The following is a 14,929-nucleotide window of genomic DNA, read 5'->3' as shown; positions in this document are numbered from 1 at the left end:
ACAACGCACAACCTGTATTATTTCAATTATATAAACAAATATAATACGGAAAAGAAATAACACAGACACTAGAATTTTGTTAACGAGGAAACCGCAAATGCAGAAAAACCCCGGGACCTAGTCCAAATTGAACACACACTGTATTAAACCGCTACAGACACTAGCCTACTCCAAATTAACTTCGGTCTGGACTGTAGTTGAACCCCAATCAATCTCACACTGATCCAAGGTACGGTTATGCTCCTACGCCTCTGATCCCAGCAGGATACTGCGCACTTGATTCCCTTAGCTGATCTCACCCACAACTAAGAGTTTCTACGACCCAAATTCGAAGACTTCAATAAACAAATCTGTATCACACAGAAAAGTCTACGATAATATTTAAATCCGTCTCCCATGAATATACCTATGAGTTTTGTTCCGCCTTTTGATAAATCAAGGTGAACAACAACCAAACAATAATACCAGACTTATATTCCCGAAGAACATCTTAGTATTATCAATCACCTCATAAAAATCTTAATCGACGCAGCGAAAAAAGATATTGTGGAATCACAAACGATGAGACGAAGTTTGTTTGTGATTACTTTTTATCTTGCCTATCGGAGATATAAAATCTCAAGCTAATTATTTCAATTGTTATCGTACGATAGAAGATGCAAGATCAGATCACACAACTACAAGAAAAGTAGTATCGGTCTGGCTTCACAATCCCAACGAAGTCTTTAAGTCGTTAACCTGGTTTAGAAGAAGAAACTAAAGGTTAAAGGAGAAACGACTTTATCTTAGCACAACTAGTATCACACAGAATGTGTGGGGATTAGGTTTCCCAGTTGCTAGAGTTCTCCCTTATATACACTTTCAAATCAGGGTTTGCAATCAATGTTAGCTTAGTAACAAAGCATTCAATATTCACCGTTAGATGAAAACCTGATTAGATTCAAGCTAATATTTCTCAACCGTTGGATCGAAAACTTAGCTTGTTACACACAAATGAAATGTCCAATTTTGGGTTTACGAACCGTTCCCAAACATTAACATTTGTTGGTTCAACAAGTCAACCAAATGGTTATCCATATGATTACTCTCGTGCCAATCATATTCTTCTTCACCATAACTAGTTCAAATGACTCAAATGAACTAGTTAGATATGTAACTACACACACAATCGAAGCAAAAACGGTTTGATTCACTCGAATCGGTTCATGAACTTTATAGCGACGGTTTGCAAAAGCATCCCTTAGTTTAAATAAACATTAGTTCAAGAACAACCGGTTTTAGATATAACCTGTTCAAGTTCGCGGACTGGGTTCGCGGACTTAAGCTCATGGAAGGAGTTCACAAACTCCAACCGAAATTCTCGGGTCGAGAACTTCCGCCAGTTCGCGGACTTGGCTCACGCCACTTCTATTTCTCTTGATCAACAAAGTTCGCAAACTTTGGTTCAAGGAATAAGGACTTATACATATATGTGTTTCCACAATAATGCTTATATCCTATCAATGGTTATGTAATCTAAACTATCATTTCAATCATTGAAACATTCTCCGAGGACGGATATAGCCGTTATTCACATACCATTTTTCGTCAGAGCAATTTTCAAAGTGATTGAAACATAACATGACTTTCGTCACTAGGCAAAGATGAAATTCGGCTAAAGAGAAAGCTTACCAACACATATTTCGAGAAATAGATAGGCGAGATAAACTCGACTCGAAATAGCAAATATGTATAATGAAAGTCTATATATCAAAACAACTTTTGTCTCAAGAGTAGGAGATAGAATAGATAGACTTTTGAGTGACAGATAAGTTCAAGTCCCCACATACCTTTTAGTCGATGAATATCCACCAGTTCCTTTAGTAGTCCTTCGTCTTGTATGATGATTTCCATGGAGTTCTTGAGCTCAACTACACTTTTTATCCTAGTTCTAGACATTTAGCTATGTAGGCTAGAAATCAAGACTTATAGTTTTGATCACTAACATTGACAAACATGCTTGAGATAGCAACGCATGCGAGTTCGACCGAGCAATGCTCTAACAATCTAACACATCTAGATCAACTATGATGATCAATCAATCATGAAAGATAATCAAATGAATCTAATTGTGTTTCGTAGAGTTATTCAATTATTGACAATCAAATAGAAATATATATATGATCCAATTGAAGCAAAATCGGAATGATTCATAATGTACAAAGTACAAGAATCAGTTCATGAACATTAATCCACGGTTTACAAAGATTGCATTCCTTATTTCATAAATGTATTTGTTCATGAGTATGTAAACATATTAAACCAATTTTAGAACATTGACCACTAAGTTTGCAAACGGGTACGCAAACTTTAGTTCCGGACTTTGGCCTTGTCCAACAGTTTGCAAACGGGTACGCAAACTGTCGTCCCGGACCTAACTCAGGTAGAACTGTTCGCATACTGGTATGCGAACTTGGTTCCCGGACTTTAACAGTTAAAACCGTTCGCATACTGGTATGCAAACTTGGTTTCCGGACCTGAATCATACCAACACAGTTTGTACACTAAGTAGGCATACTGTGATGTTTTCTAGACATGGGTTTTAGTTCTAAACTCCCATTTCATTCATTGAAACATTCTTAAACCATTAGCTTATAAGCAATTTTCAAATGATCGAATGATCAATATGAAACTTTCCAAATCGACATCAAATGACTGCCTCACACAAATCATGTAAGATGTTTCAAGGCAATTTCCACATGATCATCTTTTGACTTATTATTTAGTTTCCAACAAATAAATTGTTTAAACTCGTCAATAATAATGATGAATGTAGCAAGAGGAAAAAGATACCAACACATATTTCGATAAATAGATAAGTGATTTATACTCAGCTCGAAATAACAAATGTGTATGATGTGAAAGTCTATATCGCTACACGACTTTTGTCTCAATAGGAGATAGAATATACAATAGAAACTCTTTTAATTAATACTCGATTATTTAATAAACTCTCTTAAATAATATTTTTGGCCGGTCCCAAGTCGGGGACAACGTGCCAAATTAATAATTCGCTAAAATTATAAGATAATACATTTTTGATTACCTATGTAGACCCCATATGAAATATAAATTAATAATACATTATATATATATATATATATATTCAATACATTAATGATTTACGAAGACTTTTTGAAAAATGATTTAATTGTCTTCTATTTTTTGCTAAAATCAATAGCGCATTGAATTTCATCTCTAATTTTTCTTATCATCTAATTTTGTCGGTTTTTGTCGCTTAACATCACCTCTTTTAGGAGCAAGACATAGGTACTCTGAAGACCGCTTAATTGTATTTGATATCGTCCCTTGACTCACTTGCAAACCGTAGTTATTAGAAACCCATTCCTGCAATTGCTTTTGAGTGACAGTTGGATTATCCTTGTTGTGCTTGCATAATGCTCTACGAATTTCACCAGTCATTGTTAATTTTTTAACACCTTTAAGATGAGAAGCCGTATTATGTGTATGATTTGTTTGTGTTAGTAGTATGATTTCATATTGTATTTATATATGAAATATTTTTTTATTTGTTAATAAATAAAAAACTATTTAGAAAATATGATTTGATATTGTGTTTATAAAAAAATATGATTTGATATTGATATTGTATTTATATAGGAAATATAAAAGATATGATATGGTGTTTTGTTTGTATAGAAACTAATTATTTGATATGAAATGTATCTATAAGTTAATAAAGTATTAATTAATATATAAATTAATAATTATTAATTTATCGGTTAATTAATATCTCGCTTAATTAATAAATTTTGACGGTCCCGATAGTATTAATTTATAGAGTTTCCACTGTAATAGAATAGACTTCTGATTGATAGATAAGTTTTAGTCTCCACATACCTTTTGTTGATGAAGTTCCTCTGAGTTCTTCAGTAGATCTTCGTCTTCAGTTGTAAGCGCCGTGAAGTCTAAAGCTCAACTACACAATCTATCCTAGTCCAATCCAAAACTCCTATAAGTAGACTAGAAATCAAGACTAAACTTGACAAACAAACTTGAGATAGCAACGCTTGCGAGTTCAATCGAGCAGTGCTCTAACAATATGTATGAACTTGTTTTCATAATAAAAAGGGAAATCCTGATTGGTCTTGTTATTCATTGAATATCTTTTGGATGACCAACGGAAGGTGACTATGGTAGAACCTATCTTAACTTTGTTGAGACTTGAGGTATAACCGGTCATAGCCTATATAATATAGCTAGTTGTAATCGGTCATGAGATGCATTGGAAATCAAGGTGTAACCGATCACAACTATATTGGAATGCATGTTGTAACCAGACACAAGTTACTTTGGGAACCAAGGTATAACCGGTCACAAGATGAATTGGGAAGTTAGTTTTAATCGGTCAAAAGCTACCTTTGGGAATCAAGGTGTAACCGGTCACAAGATACTTCTGGAAGCAAGGTGTAACAGGTCACAAGATACTTTGTGGAACAAGGTGTAACCAATTACAGCCTATATTGGGAATCATCTTATAACCGGTCACAACATATTTTGGAGTGATGGTTTAATCGGTTCCATGTACAAAACCAATATCCATGGTTCACATATTTCTTTATGGTGTATGTGAATTAGGGTTTTGGGTTTGTCAAGATGAGAAGCTTCCAGATGTCGACATATTTGAACATGTACATAACTCTTATCATTTAAAGTTCAAAGATATTCCTTGATTCTCTAGGTGATCCCTGGTATGAAATATTGAAAAGCATTTAATTATGATTTTCATCATATATCTTTTAATTACCAGCAATTAAAGCATATCCTCTGGAAAATATTATTAGTTAATGTGCTAGACTAATAATAGAAGTTTTCTATGAGAATTTTCGGAAATATTGGTTAACATTAATTGGAAATAGGAAAACCGAATTTAAGTACTTTAATGAATATCTTGAGAATATTTTCGGTTTTGGAATTTCCTTGTTGTACAAACAACCTTGGTGTATAAATACTTGAGTTTGTATTTCTTGCAAACTATCCTAAGAGCCAGGCAAACTTCATTTCTTGTTGTTTCTGTTGGAGTCGTCTATCCGAAGAGGAAAATACCATAATTAGGCGAAATCTCTTACGACCGCTCGTTTAAAGAAATCTGTGGGATCAAGAAGCTCTACGAGTACCGTTGGTGGGAAACTAGATAATTCCAGTGTTATTAGTTTTCGATTATTGATTTGATTGACTAACGGTTGTTATAACTTTGATTGCACCTAGTTTGTTTATTCTTGAGCACCTTCTCTTCTGATATAAGGCTCACTGAAAACTAGATCAAATTAGCGACGGGATCTTTAGAGCCATCTTCGGATCTAAAGACATCTTGTGATAATCCATTGTTAACAAACTCCGTTTTATACATGATTTATCACAAGAGGACTCAAGTATTCTTGTGCAGGTTATTGAAGACAATAGAAGATCTGAAGACGAAGAAGAATTCTTATTAGTTTTTGTATCTTGTAGATTTAGTGCACAAACCTTGATTGGTTGGGATCTAACTAGAATCGGTTTATCTTTGATAGACTTGATTGATTAGTTGTGTGAGATCGACATCTCTCTATAGTTTCTCTTTGAGATATATATTGATTGATTGCGAATCTAGAGTTTGATTATTTTGGTAATTAAAAGATTGATTGATCTAATCAGACCAAGGAGTTTATTAAATTAACCAGAAGAGCCTTTGTCAACGACTCATTAATATCTTCTAGCAAGATTGATTAGAGTGGTTACCAAACAGATTCTTCCTTTGTTGTTTGGAATACGATCCAAAGGACTTGCTATTCACGTGCGTGACTCTAAAAGTCAAAGGCGCAGAGATACTGACGAAACTAAGTAGCTAGGGGTAGTCTACTTGGTCTCAACTATACGAAGTTGGTATTAGATTTTGTATAACATCTTAATTCTGAGAGTATTCAAAACTGGACTAGGTCCCGGGTTTTTTTTTTTGCATTTGCGGTTTCATCGTTAACAATATCTTGTCGTGTCATTTAATTTGTTTTCCGCATTATAATTAAGTAAATTACACATGTACGTTAACTCCGTTACACTTGATATTGACCCTATAGAGTTTCGCTTTAATAACGTACCTATTATCAAGTGCACACTTTGTTTTCGTATCGTCTCGATCTTGTATCCATAGCCAATCACACAAGTGATCTTGTTGTTGTATTATCTCGATCTCGTATCCATAGACGATCACACGAAGTGTGAACTGCATATGTTGTATTGTCTCGACTATGTCCATAGACGATCACATTCGGTAAAGGACTTATAGGTGGATAATTAAAAGATTTTGGTGTATTTGGGTACCCTCGTATTTTCACTATATTAGCAAAGACCCATGACATGTTAGCAAAGACCTATCTTGATTTTCAAGAGGAAACCAAACAGAATTTTCAAAATAATGCCAAGACTCTTGCTAAGTTAGAAGTTCAAGTAGGTCAAGAAGTTAAAATTCTAAGTGAACGAGAGAATGGAAGGTTCCCTAGTCAGACCGATCCAAATAAAATTAGAACCCTTAGGAGTGGTATAGTAGTAGACAATCAGGTAACCATGCCTGATAGTGAACATACTTTAGTTCACCCCTCAGGACCACCGGTAGTTAAGGATACTGATAAATTTTCTGATGGTACCAATTCGGTTCCTGAGAAATCCAATGTAGTGCCTAGAGCCCCATTCTCGTAGCTACTATTACCAACCAAAAACAAATCCCATTTTAATGACATATTGGAGCTTTTTAAGAAAGCTACCATAAACCTTCCTTTATTATATGCAATCAGGCAACTTCCTGCTTACACTAAGTTCCTTAAGGATATGTGTACGAGAAAGAGAAAGCTAAATATCCCTAAGAAAGCTTTTTTAGCTACTCAGGTAAGTTCGATCATCTAGAACACCACTACTCCTAAATACAAACACCCAGGTTCCCCTACCATTTCTTGCAAAATAGGTAACTACCGGGTAGAAAAAGCTTTACTTGACTTAGCAGCCAGTGTGAACTTACTTATGTACCATGTGTACCTCGAGCTAGAGCTCGGTGAAAAGAAACCTACCAAGATAAGACTTTAGTTAGCTGATAGGTCTGTGAAAATTCCTTGTGGTGTTATAGATGATGTTCTAATTGAGGTCGACAAGTTTATATATACAGTGGATTTTTTAATCCTAGATACCCAACCTGTCCCTGACCTAGAAAATCAGATACCATTGATTTTAGGTCGCCCATTCTTAGCTACATCCAATGCGATCATTAATTTTCGAAATGGTATCATGAACCTGTCTTTTGGTAATATGACTATTGAGCTTAATATTTTAAATATTTGTAAGAAACCCTCTCAGTTAGATGACTCGTCCTTTGAGGAGGTAAACATGATAGGAACCCTCTGAGTCATTACCAAACACTTTTTTAGAAGATACATTAGAGAAATGCCTATCCCACTTTGGGTTAGATTTTGATGATGATAGTGTGGTTAATGAGGTCAATGCTTTATTAGATTCCTCCCCTTTGATTGACATTAGTAATGGATGGAAGCCTAAGTTCGAACCACTACCAGTTTCTAAATCTACCTTAATTCCTTCTTTAGAACAACCTCCTAAGTTGGACCTTAAACCATTATCATATACCCTGAAGTATGTGTTTTTAGGCCCATCTGAGATTTTACCTGTGATTGTTGCTTTCAACTTGGGTAGTGATCAGGAAAGTAGGCTAGTCACCGTACTTCAAGACAACAAGGAAGTTTTAGCATGGAATGTAGCAGACATTAAGGGTATTACTTCTAGTGTTTGTATGAATCGGATTCATTTAAAAGATGACACTAAACCCTCTAGGGAGATGCAACGTCGCCTAAACCCTAATATGAAAGAAGTAGTTCGAACTAAAGTGCTCAAGTTGTTCGAAGAGGGTATTATTTACCCGATTTCAGACAATAAGTGGGTCAGCCCCGTTCAGGTTGTTCCAAAGAAATCTAGTATCACTATAGTACAGAATGATAACGATGATATAATCCATACCTGGATGACCACGGGGTGGCGTGTCTGTATTGACTATAAAAAACTGAACAAGGTCACAAGGAAGGATCACTTTCCCCTTCCTTTTTATCGACCAAATGTTAGAGAAATTAGCTGGACATAGTCATTGTTTCTTCTTAGATGACTATTTAAGCTATAAAAGACCAAGATAAAACCACTTTTACCTGTCCCTTTGGTACGTTCGCGTATAGACGCATGCCTTTCGGGTTGTGTAATGCACCTATTACTTTCCAGCGGTGTATGATAAGCATATTTTCTAACATGGTAGAACGATTCTTTGAGGTCTTTATGGATGAATTTTCAGTGTTTGGTTCATCTTTTGATGAGTGCTTGCATTATTGACATTAGTTTTAACTAGGTGTAAGGAAAAGAATTTAGTGCTTAATTGAGAGAAATGACATTTCATGGTTAAATCAGGAATTGTGTTAGGGCACATCGTTTCTTCAAAAGGTATAGAGGTATACAAAGCCAAATTTGAACTTATTAAAACTCTACAGGTCTCAAAAACTGTAAAACAGATTATGTCATTCTTAGGGCACGCAGGTTTGTATCGTCAATTCATTAAGGATTTTAGCTTGATTTCTAGACCTTTTTGTAATTTACTTGCGAAAGATGTTAAGTTTGTCTTTGATGTTGCTTGTTTAGAGGATTTTGAGAAGCTTAATACTTTACTCACTATCGCTCCCATAGTCCAAGCACCTAATTGGAACCTACCCTTTGAAATTATGTATGATGCTTCAGATTATGCCATAGGTGTTGTGTTAGGTCAGAGAGAAAACAAATTACTTCATGTGATTTACTATGCTAGCAAAACTCTGAATGATACCCAACTGAACTATACAACTATCAAGAAAGAACTGTTAGCCATCGTCTTTGTCTTGGATAAGTTTAGATCCTACCTATTAGGTTCTAAGGTCATAATCTTTACTGATCATGCTGTTTTGAAATATCTTTTGTATAATAAGGATTCCAAACCTAGATTGATTAGATGGATCCCGTTGTTACAAGAATTCAAGTTAGATATTAGAGACAAAAAGGGTGCAGAGAATGTAGTAGAAGATCACTTGTCTAGGCTTGTTGTGGATTCCCCTGACGATTTCACTCTTGTTAGGGACAGCTTTCCTAATGAACAATTGTTCTTTGTTTTTGAATTTCCTTGGTATGCAAATATAGTGAACTATCTTGTTACTGGTCAATTACCCCAACATTGGGGTAAGTAAGATCGTTTTAGATTTTTACTGAGGCTAAGCATTTTTTTTGGGACGATCCTTATATGTTTAAGTATTTCCCAGATCAGATTATTAAGAGATGTGTACCTGAGAGTGACCAGCCTAGTATTATCTCCTTTTGTCATGACTCATGAACATGCGTGTGGGGGTCATTTTAGTACTAAGAAGACTGTTGCTAAGATATTGCAGTGTAGATTTTACTAGCCTTCGTTTTTTAAAGACTCCCATAGTCATTGTGTTTCTTGTGAGCTTTGCCAAAAGTTAGGGACCATTTCCCGTAGAAATATGATGCCTTTGAACCCTATTTTAGTGATTTTAGGTCTTTGATGTGTGGGGCATTGATTTTATGGATCCATTTCCTAATTCTTTTGGTTATCTTTACATACTTGTCACTGTAGACTATGCTTTTAAGTGGGTTGAGGTGGTTCCGTGTAAAATGAATGACCAAAGGTTGTACTCCAGTTTTTGAAAGATAATATACTTACACATTTTGGTATACCGCAAGCTATAATTAGTGATGGAAGAACACACTTTCGTAATAGACCATTTGCACTTTCTAATGAAACAATATGGTACTGCCCACAAAGTAGCTACCCCATATCACACTTATTGACTAGTGGACATGTAGAGGTTTCCAGTAGAAAGATAAAACGTATTCTAGAGAAAACCGTTAATCCTAATCGGAAAGACTGGTCATCGAGGCTTACTGATGCCTTACGGGCTTACCATACTGCGATAAAAACCCTCATTGGAATGTCACCTTATCGTATAGTATTTGGAAAGGCATGTCACTTACCTGTTGAGTTAGAGTATAGAGCATATTGGGATGTTAAGCAGCTAAACATTTCACTTGACAAATCAGGAGCTTACAGAAATCTCCAGCTCGATGAGTTGGATGAGATTCATAGAGATGCATACGATAGTGCTAAGGAGTATAAGAACAAAATGAAACTTGTGCATGATACATATATTTTAAGAAATCCATTTTCTTCATGTCAAAATGTTCTTATGTATGATACTCGTTTGTATCTATTACCCGGGAAGTTGCGCTCTCGGTGGACCGGTCCTTTTGTGGTACGCACTGTTTTTCCCCATGGCACTGTTGAAATTGAAACACTAGATGGTAGTAGTTCTTCCAAGGTTAACAGTCAGAGATTGGATCCCTTTTTAGAACCTTTGCCTACAGGTGATGTTGAGGAGGTCCCTCTGGAGGACCCTGTACCTTGATTGACCATCGAGGTATTTGGTATTTGTATGTTGTATATTATTTTTGCTATTTGTTTTTAGGTTTTTCTGTTTATTTTCCTCCTTATTCTCCGTTGAAGGATTGCTACACTTCACCCAGATACTATCTTCTTAAACTTCTCTCTTTACTGATTCCTCGTGTTAATATACTGTTGGTACTGCACTTTAATTTGAAACATTGAGGACAATGTTAGATTTAAGTTTTGGGATGGAAGCATCTTGGTTGTAGAAGTTGAGGAACCCAACAATAGAGTATATTCAATAAAAGCATACAACTCAAGTGTTAGAAATAACATGGTAGTTTCGCCATATCTCGTTGAGTCCTTATTACTTTCTGTTTTTATTTTATTTATTTTTGAAAACTTATTTGTTTCTCTAAGTGTTTTGGTGGGGCACACGCATCGAACTGTTACCACTGCTGGGATGATATAGAGTGACTGAGTTACAAAAAAAATGAAATTAACACTTGGATAGCAATGTTTTTGTTATCTAAGACCATACCATGCCAACTAGGCTAATCAGAAAATAAAAATAAAAATAAACAATTGGATAACAATATGTGTGGGTTCTCCCTGTCTCCGTCCCTAAACAAGCGTGGAATGCAGGATCCACGGGAATTACCATGTTATCTGCTGACAAGAAGCATGCGCTTGGATCCGCAAGATCTAATCATGTTGTTAGTTCTTAAAAAAATTGTTTGTTAATGTTCAATGAATAAATCGACCGCTGGATCCCTTGTATATGCCAGTTGAGTTGATCTATAATTAGGATTATCGACCACTGGTTCTCTTGTATATACCAGTTATGTTGATATTAGTTCAGACCAATATCTCAATCCATTAAGATAGGTTCATCTTGGCAGTGGCTTTCAGACGGATATGGGATACACCGTTCACGTTAGTCAACATCTAAAAACCATCTACGTTTTTTTCTATATCCATCTTATTAATCGATCCATATGATTTTTTTAATTCCGAGCATGGATGTGACAATATGAGTAGAGCTTTGTCACTCACATCAGGGTACTTTCTCCTATAGCCAATGAGAGTATGCTAACCAAGGAGATTCTTTAGTTTCGTTCCAAGGTTATGCGTAGATAGATAGGATCTGGAGTAAAGGTTTTGTGGGTTCACCTCTTGTAAACCCTCCCAAGACTACAACTCGGCCCCTGGCCACCTAGGGTTTTAAAGGCTTGTTGCACACGCTAAGTGCAATCCTGATGCCTGCGACAGTGAGTTAGGATTTTATCTTGTAAATTTGATTTGCTCGAGGACTAGCAAATAATAAGTTTGGGGGTATTTAATGAACACAATTTTGTGTTTTATTTGATCTCAATTACGTGTATTTTTAGTGCTCAATTTTGTACTTTATTGGTTATTTATGTATTTGTAGGTGTTTTGGGAGAAATAAGCTTTTGCGGCAAAATTGGTTCGAAAAGTGGTGTTTGCACCCCCGAGAGAAAATTACCGAGGGAACCCAGAAGATGCATCAAAGGCACTCCGGAAATATGTTGAAGACACCCCGAATAAATTGATAAAGGCACCCCATAAATTACTAAGGGAACCCACACTATTTGTTAAAGGCACACCTGTTGATAAAGGAAGGCGCTAAATGGATAGGGGTACCCCCTTTCTTCACCAATTGAAAATTTATTTTGCCGGGAAAACAATCTAGTCGTTGCGTGTCTTCCTGGGTCAGAGTTGGTAGAATTTTAAGTGAACTTTTTGACGGAAATGGATTGGTTCGCCCTGTTACACTAAAACGGGGATGATAATGATTTTAGTTTCGAGAAATAGGGAAAGTTATGTGGAATTGGAGAAAACAGGGGCATGCATTTTTCTCGGGTTTTCTATGGATTAATTATGGGAGTTACGTGAACAATAGGGGAGGATATTCTGCCTACTTTCATGTATATCAACTTTGGAAGAGTTTAAGAAAGTCAGGGAAGACGCCTGAAGGGATAACACAGAGAAATTAAAGAGGGAAAATTCTCGGGATTCATCTTTGATATCAGGCATGAAATATCTGGAAATAATATCTTCTTTAAAGGCAAGTAAATTTGTTAACATGGTATTGGTTTTACGAGAAAAGAGCAGGCGCGTAAACAAATAAAGGAGAATCCGTAACCTGCAAGGAAAGAAAATAGGATATGTTCGAAGAAGATTTACCCTATTTATTGACCTGTGGTGTATAAATAGAGGTGGTTGAAGTGACATGAGGACTATCGAGTATTAAGGGAAGTTGGAGAGCAACAAAAATCTTCATAGAGCGATTCTGCAGCAGCAGGTGTAGAAGAAGAAGAAGAAAGAGGTTGCATATGACACCGAGGAAGATCGTTTTCAAGAACACAGCTATCGCAAGAACTATTGTTTGCAGCTGCAGTTTCCAACAACTGAAGATTAACTTGCTACAACTATTCTTTGTAAGGTGGGATCTATAATACTATTACAGCGTTACAAATTCCTGTGTTATATAATTTCTTCAATAAACACACCTTTTGAGCTATGTATTATTATTTTGAGCGTGTTTTCACCATGAAGAGCTAAACCCCATCACTGGGACAACGGAGGAAGTTGTATTTCATCCCTGTGGTAATTTAATTAGTTATTTTATTACTTTTTGCATGGATTTTTATTAATTACTTGTGACTTTGTTTGATGGAGCATGCTTAGTCTTAGGGATTTTTGATGCGCCATGCTTATAACATACAAATAATATTTTATGATATCTACCTTTGGAAAATAAATTGAGTTGATATTTATTTTGGTTGAGCTATTATTGTCTAGGATTAATTTCTGAACCACTTTGAATATGAAAAACATTGAAATCCTGAGTGTCAGTATCTCTCGATATTGTAACGATCTTTTGTGTATATTTTCTTAATTTTTAATATTTTCTATTATTAAGTTTTAAAACAAATTTTATCAATTCCGAGGGAATGATATCTTATTTACCACTATAAAAATTACATCAGTTAGCTAATCAAAACTATATCATGATTTCTGTCTACTAAGTCAAGTCTCGAACTAGGTTAGAATTTGGTAGTTGAATATCAGACATCACCCTTGAAGACTGAAGATCGACGAGGACATTTGAAGAACTTTTGTATCATGTATGTGAAGATTAGACCATTCTATTTTACTCACTATCTTACCATTCTATTTGTTGAGAACGTTCTATTTTACTCACTATCTTACCATTCTATCTGTTGAGATGATGTCTTACGACTTCTAGTAGATTTACAAAGAAGAAGATTCAAGTCAAGCTTGTCTTGTTAAAACTCTCGAAATATGATTTTAGCAAAGATGTTCAACGGTCCTTAACAATATTATTTCTAAGCAATTTATTGTTTGTGAATTAATTTTTGGATCAATTGAAAATTGCACATGCAATGGTGTTCAAATATGGACGAGGTCCCGAGGTATTTTTGCAGTTGTCGTTCCCTCGTTAACAAAATTCTTGTGTGTATGTGCTTTTTACTTTTCCCCTTTTGATTGTTAAAAGTAATATACAAGTTCATACTCCTATCAAAACGAAAAAGTTGGTAGTGTACTTGGTAACCCTGCATTTTCATTTTCGATTTTGGAAATCCCTTGATATCCAAACTACCTTGGTCATTATAAATAGTGAAGTTTGTTCTCCTTAAAATTTGTCCCGTAACACAAAGTACTCCACGTTTAGTGTGGGGAAATCCCATTAGTAGTAATGTCGTAATATTTTCTCAAAAAAAGGAAAGTAATCTAATTAGATGAAATCTCTTATGTGTGCTTCTTTTAAAGACTTCTTTGGGATCAAAAAGCTTTTATTAGTACCGTTGGTGGGAAACTAAATCGTATTATCATTTATTTCTATTATTGATTTGGTTAACTAATGGTAAAGTTGAATCTTGATTGCACCTAGTTTGTTTATTCTGTGATTCTTCTCTTCTGATATAAGGCCACTCGTACTAGATCAAAAATTAAGCAATTTCATATCTGAAGATAGGATTTATGATCATCCATTGTTAATAGACTTTGTTTTGAGTGTGATCAATCACAAGGGGATCAAGTTGTTTGTGTATGTACATTAAAGACTAAATATTTGAAAACTAGAAGATTTTCTTAATGGTATTTTGATATGTGAGATTATACTTCTGCAAACCTTGATTGACTTGGATCCAAAAAGTTGGTTTATCTTTGATAGACTTTCATAAATTATTGTATAGATCCACGATCTATCATTTCATGGTTCTCTTCAGATTCCAAATCTGATAGGTTGTGAACTAAGGTTTGATTATTTCGATATCTTAATCTTGGTTGATTTAAACCAATACACAGGAGTTCATATTGATTAAAGGGAAGATCCTTTGTAACTCCACTATATCTCTGATTAACTTGGTTGATCTA

This window comes from Papaver somniferum, chromosome 9 (genome assembly GCF_003573695.1).
Source record: "Papaver somniferum cultivar HN1 chromosome 9, ASM357369v1, whole genome shotgun sequence".
NCBI classification, from domain to species: domain Eukaryota; kingdom Viridiplantae; phylum Streptophyta; class Magnoliopsida; order Ranunculales; family Papaveraceae; genus Papaver; species Papaver somniferum.
Note: the sequence above shows the minus strand (reverse complement) of the source record.